Source organism: Balaenoptera ricei, chromosome 5, assembly GCF_028023285.1.
Source record: "Balaenoptera ricei isolate mBalRic1 chromosome 5, mBalRic1.hap2, whole genome shotgun sequence".
Classification (NCBI taxonomy): domain Eukaryota; kingdom Metazoa; phylum Chordata; class Mammalia; order Artiodactyla; family Balaenopteridae; genus Balaenoptera; species Balaenoptera ricei.
The window spans coordinates 56,773,108-56,780,147 of NC_082643.1; the positions used below are offsets into that span (position 1 = coordinate 56,773,108).

Consider the following 7,040-nt stretch of genomic DNA (forward strand, 5'->3'; position numbering starts at 1 on the left):
AAAGAATTAAAGGTAAAAACGTTAAAAATGAGTCAACAGGGCTTCCCTGGTGGCGCAGTGGTTAAGAATCTGCCTGCCAATGCAGGGGACACGGGTTTGAGCCCTGGTCTGGGAAGATCCCACATGCCGCGGAGCAACTAAGCCCGTGAGCCACAACTACTGAGCCTGCGCGTCTGGAGGCCTGTGCTCCGCAACAGGAGAGGCCGCGACAGTGAGAGGCCCGCGCACCGCGATGAAGAGTGGCCCCCACTTGCCGCAACTAGAGAAAGCCCTCACACAGAAACGAAGACCCAACACAGCCAAAAATAAATAAATTAATTAAAAAAAAAAAATGAGTCAACAGAAAAAAATATGTAAATTATATATATAATCTACAGAGAAATATAGACTATAAAAAATAACCAAATTTGAATTCTAGAGTTACAAAGCATGACTGAATTAAAAATAAAAATTATTAGATGGACTCAACAGCAAATTTGAGGTAGCAGAGATCATTTGAAGATAAATCAATAGAAAGTATACAAAGAATTTTAAAAGATTGAAAAAATGAACAGAACCCTAAAGACCTGTGATACAATGACAAGCATTCCAACATGTATAAAGGGAGTTGGCAAAGGAGAGGAGAGAAAGAGAAGAGGAGACAAAATTTTTGAACAATAGCTCCAAACTTCCCAAAGTTGATTAAAAACATTAACATTTAGATGCAAATAGCTCACCCAATCACTAGTAGGGTAAGTAAAAAGAGCACCATAACTAGAAACAACATAGTCAAAATGATAAAAGACAACTCCTGAAAGGAGCCAGAGAAAATGACTCATCACATAGAAGGGAACAATAATATGTTTAACAATGGACTTCTTATCAGAAATGATGGAGGATAGAAGATAACGGAATGACACAGTCAAAGTGCTGGAACAAAAGAAACTAAACCCAGAATTGTATATCAAGTGGAACATTCATTCAGAAATGAAGTCAAAATGAAAATAGGTATAAAAAAAATTGAGAGAATTTGTTGCTAATAGACCTAACCTGTAAGAAATACTGAAGTTCTTAAGGCTGAAAAGAAACACACCTGATGATTAGTTAGATACACAGGGTGGAATGAAGAGTATCAAAGGTATTAAATATAAAAGATTGGTTATATGTTTTCTCTTAATTGAAAAGATAATTCAAAGCAATAATTGTAACACCAACTTGTTGGGATATATAAATACACAAATATATACATATTATAATCTACACAGCAATGATAGCACAGATTAAAAGGGGAAAAGAAATGAAGCTACATAGATGCAAAGTTGCTGTATTTTTACCAAAATGAAGTTGGCGGTGACCTGACAGAGACTAGGATAAATTTAACATGAATATAGAAATATCTACAGCAGCCATTAAAGTAATAACTCAAAAGATACAAATTCAGGAGTTGGTGTGCCATGCAGGCAACAGTGGCATGGGGCTGAGCCAGGTGTGGGCTGTCTTCTTCGACCTGGACAACATACTCATCGACATGCCCAGGGTGAGTCGGAAGGGCATGTTGGAGGTGATAAAGCTCTTACAATCAAAATACCATTTCAAAGAAGAGGCTGAAGTCATCTGTGACAAAGTTCAAATTAAACTCAGCAAAGAATGTTTTCATCCTTCTAATACATGCATTACTGACCTCAGGACTTTACACTGGGAAGAAGCAATCCAGGAAACCAAAGGTGGTGCAGCCAATAGGAAACTGACTGAAGGATGTTATTTTCTGTGGAAATCTACATATTTGCAGCATATGACACTAGCAGATGTCAAAGCCATGTTTACTGAACTTCAAAAGGAGGTCTGCCTACTTTTATTAACAAATGGAGAAAGACAGACCCAGAGGGAGATCGAGGCTTGTGCCTGTCTGTCCTATTTTGATGCTATTGTTGTAGATGGAGAGCAGAAAGAGGAGAAACCAGCACCTTCCATATTTTATTACTCCTGTGATCTCCTCGGAGTACAGCCTGGGGACTGCGTGATGGTTGGTGACACACTAGAAACCTATATTTAAGAAAGCCTCAATGCAGGGCTGAAGGCAACAGTCTGCAAAGATAAAAATGGAATGGAGCCATTGAAGTCATCCCCCATGCCACATTATATAGTTTCTTCTGTGCTAGAGTTGCCTGCTGTCTTACAAAGGGTAGACTACAAAGTCAGTATGTCAGCTTAAAGCACAGAAAGGGTTATGCTTATGAATTTTAGGGTCAAATTACAGGGTTTGAACTAAGAAAAGTTAAGGCATTCTGTACACTATGACCCAGTTCTAAGAATAATTATACTTGTGTAATGGCCAACCAACCATTGACTGGTATTTATATCTGAAAATCCAGTGTACATTAATACAAGTTGATTTTAGTAGTGTAATCCAGGAAACTTGAAGTATATTTGTTAATCTGTGGCTTGAGATTTTTTTTTTTTAAATTGTTATTAATCTTTTAGCATCTTGGATCTATGAAGATACTAAGGAGGATAACATATATGGATGCACAAATGTAGATTTCATGTTTTGGCTTAAAAAGATATTTTTTAAAAATAGGTATTCTAAAATATGTATAATAGAGATTTATTAGAGCAGTTGGACCTGGTTAATATGAAATAAGTACCAAGTCACATGCAAATCAAAGCATATTTCATAGTGAAATTATTTTTGTATTTTCTGTTTTTAAAACGTACCATATTTTTGCCTACTTTGAATGTATACTTATGAATTTAATTTTTCTGCATTACCTTTGGGGTAGTGTAATTTTCCTATGGTGTGTACATGACCAATAAATTCCTCCAGTAAAAATCAGCAAATGGTGCTCCTTTTCCATTACATTTTCCCATCTTTCCAGAGTGAGCTTATAGGTTCCTGTTAGTCTTTACCTTTTATGGAAGTACTGTTACTATCTTTTCCCAGGTACACAAGTGGTTTGAGGGACTAGTCTGTCTTGCTGTGGATGAGTACAAGCCACGTGGCACCAGAAGTCATTTTCCTTCTGTGGCCACATCAGAGGGGAATTGCCTTGGTGAGGCCTAATCATGCTGCACCCCATCTATTGCCTACGGACTGAATAGCTTCACCCATATGATGAAAACCAATAGAAAATTAGGTTTTGCTATGAACCATTTCCAGAGTGCCTTTTAATACTTGACTGGCTCTTTTTGGTGTTACCATCTGCCTTAAATCTCCTGTTTTTCAAATTTTGGGAACTATGTGATTGTTTCACAAATTTCTATATCCATTTCAGGGCTTGCTTTGAGCTTACTAATTAATGACTCCATAGTGAGGCATCTTGCAACTAGAAAAATTTCTCAAGAACATTAGCTAGAAAGTCTCATGATATCACGAACCAAACTTAGAGTACTATGGTTAATTAAAGAAAAAAGAAATAATGTTTGGATTGTTTTTTGGTAGGGGTTTTTTTTTTTTAACTTTTGTATGGGAAACTACTAATGTAAAATGTTAGATTGTTGGGATAGCTATGGTTCCTTCAAGTATCGTACCAAGAACAGGACTCTCTGCCATTGTGCATATGTCTGTTGTGCTTACTTCTCATTCTTAATTTTTTAAAATGTGGTTGTGCCTTTGACTGTCCAGGGTGTTGTTGCTCTGAAGCTGAATGTGTGTGAACAGGGAATGTTTGTGTATAGCTCTACGAGGTGCGGTGCCCATGTGATCTCAATTATATCGTAGCTGTTTTTAAAATTGTTAAGTTGGAGAATCTTGCAGAAAAATAGTTGTGTGCATGATTTCTCTAGTGGACTGATGTGTGATGCTGAGGGCTTGTCCTTTCAGCTCTCCCGCAGGACAGGTCTAGGCATGGCATGTTCATTATGCTCCCTGAGAAGGTTCATTGCTCCAAGATAATAGGAGCAGATCTCAACACAAGAACACCTAGGATGTTAAGTGAGCAGTTCTTCAGCAAAAGTGATCTGGGAGGGATGAAAGAATTGAGTTTCCTTGTCTTCAGTTTGTATTCTAGACAGTGCAGTAATGCAATATTACATTCCATTTGCACCGTTTCTTAGTGAAGAACTTTGTGGTTTTCTGCCTTCTGAGTGGGATGTCACAGAAGATATTAAGAAATCTTGGAATAGACCTATTCTTTTATTAATAACTTTTTTAAGAATAATATTTCTTAAAATTAAAAAAATGATGTAACAGGAAAAAAAAATACAAATTCAGAATATTTAAAATGGTACACTAAAAAGATTGTCTAACCCAAAATAAGGCAGGGAAGAATAAAGGAATAACAACAAAACCCCACGAGACATATAGAAAACAAAAAGGAAAATGGGAGATATGAATCCAATCTTAACCAATATTTGCATTAAATGTGAATGGATTAAACACTCTAATCAAAAGGCAAAGATTGTTAGACTGGATTTTTAAAATTCAAGATCCAAGCATGTATAAGAGCCATTTTTAATTCAAAGACACAATAGGTTGAATGTAACATGACAGAAAAAGATCTACTGGTGTACCATGTTTTATTGTACTTCACTTTACTGTGCTTTGCGTGTTACATTTTTTTACAAATTGAAGGTTCGTGACAACCTTTTGTTGAGTAAGTCTATCAGCATTATTTTCCCAACAGGGTTGTTTTTAAACTAAGGTATGTACATTTTTTTTTTAAATTTATTTATTTGTTTATTTATGGCTGTGTTAGGTCTTCGTTTCTGTGCGAGGGCTTTCTCCAGTTGCAGCGAGCGGGGCCACTCTTCATCGCGGTGCGTGGGCCTCTCACTATCGCGGCCTCTCTTGCTGTGGAGCACAGGCTCCAGACGCGCAGGCTCAGTTATTGTGGCTCACGGGCCCAGTTGCTCCGCGCCATGTGGGACCCTCCCAGACCAGGGCTCGAACCCGCGTCCCCTGCATTGGCAGGCAGACTCTCAACCACTGCGCCACCAGGGAAGCCCTGGTATGTACATTTTTAAAAACCATAATGCTGGGCTTCCCTGGTGGTGCAGTGGTTGAGAATCTGCCTGCCAATGCAGGGGACACGGGTTTGAGCCCTGGTCTGGGAAGATCCCACATGCTGCGGAGCAGCTAGGCCCGTGAGCCACAATTGCTGAGCCTGCACGTCTGGAGCCTGTGCTCCGCAGCAAGAGAGGCTGCGATAGTGAGAGGCCCACGCACCATGATGAAGAGTGGCCCCCACTTGCTGCAACTAGAGGAAGCCCTCACACAGAAACGAAGACCCAATACAGCCATAGATAAAATAAATTAATTAATTAAAAAAAAAAAACCATAATGCTATTGCACACTTAATCTACTATAGTATGGTGAAAACATGACTTTTATATGCACTGGGAAACCAAAAAAGTCACGTGACTTACATGCTCGCTTTATTGTAAATTTGCTTCATTGTGGTGGTCTGGAACTGAACCTACCATATCTCTGAGGTATGCCTGTACCAGAAAAACAGTAAATAAAAGACAGCTTAAGTGGCTATAGTAATACCAGAGAAATAGACATTAATATGAAAATATTACAAAGTGATATTTCATAATGATAAAAGGGTCAATACAGCAATAAAATATAACAACAATAAATGAATATGAACCTAACAATACAGTCTCAAAATATATGAAGTCAAAATTGGCAGATTTAAAAAAGAAATAGATATTCAACAGAATGAGTTATCAATATTTCTATCCATAATGGAAAGAAAAACTACACAGAAAATCAGTAAGAATATAGAAGACTTAAACAATACAGTCAACCAACTCTTTCTAATAGATAACAGAATATTCTACCCAACAACAGACAACATATTTGTTTCTAATACACATGGAACATTCTCCAAGATCATACTGTGGATTATCAAACAATCTAGATAAATGTTAAAGTATTGAAGTGTACAAAGTGTCCACATCAGGGGATGGCAAATAACACCTACAGGCTGAATCCAGCTCACTGCATTTTGTATATAAAGTTTTATTGAAACATAACCACATTTATTCATTTACCTATTGTCTGTGGCTGCTTTCATGTTTCAACAGCAGAACTGAGAAGTTGCAATAGAAACCACATAGCTGTCAAAGGCTAAAATTGTGGAAAAACTTAGCAAATCTCTGAATTAGTAATCAACACAGAGAAACAAATTTGGGGAACTCTCAAATAGTTGGAGTTTATAAGAGACACTTCAAAATAACCAATGGGTTATTTAATTTAAGATATTAGAAAATGGCTTAAATTAAGCAAAACCAAAAATGGCATATTAAGATGCAGCTTTAAATGGTTGAATTAGAAAGGAAGAAATTTTACAATAATCTAAGCATCCAGCTTAAGAAGCTAGATAAAGAAGAGCAAATAACACCAAAGTATGCAGAACACAGTAAATTATAAAGACCAGATCAAAAATCGGTGAAATATTAGAAACAAAAAGACAGTAGAGAAAAATAAGTGAAACCAAATGTTAATCATTTTGAAAGAACAACAAAGCTGATAAAAGCTTAGCAAGAATGAACAAGAAAAAAAGAAAAATAATTATATATCGTAATCTGTGCTCCAGATACTGTACTAAGCATTTTTGTATTAACTTAAGCATGTTTTATGTCAAATCTCAAGAAAATTGTTGAAGGAGAAAATATTATAAACTTTATGCAAATCAAGTTGAACATTTAGATATAGGCAAATTCAAAACTGAATTTATCAAAACTAAAGAGATAAGAAATCTGAATACTGTGACACTTATTAAAGAAGTTAAAACCATAATTAAACATCTTCCCATAAAGCAAACTCCAGGCCTGGTTGATGTTACTGGTACGTCTTTCTACCGTTTGAGAAGGAAATACTATCAATCTTTTATAAACTCTTCCAGAGATTACCAAAAGAATGAATAGTTTCTAACTCATTTTATAAGGCCTGTATACCTTGATACCACCACTTGACAATGTTGTAATAAAGAAAACCACAGATAAATATTCCCTCAGGGACCTAGATACACAAAAAATTCTTAAAATATCAAGAGATTGAATACAGCAATATATAAATAGAATAGTACATCATGACAAAGTGGGCTTTATTCCAG

At 36.5% G+C, this 7,040-nt stretch overlaps 1 pseudogene; it reads left to right on the forward strand.

Annotated features, from left to right (window-relative positions):
• Positions 1 to 1,450: 1,450 nt before the first annotated feature.
• On the forward strand, positions 1,451 to 2,191 carry LOC132366481 (N-acylneuraminate-9-phosphatase-like; annotated as a pseudogene).
• Positions 2,192 to 7,040: the final 4,849 nt, after the last annotated feature.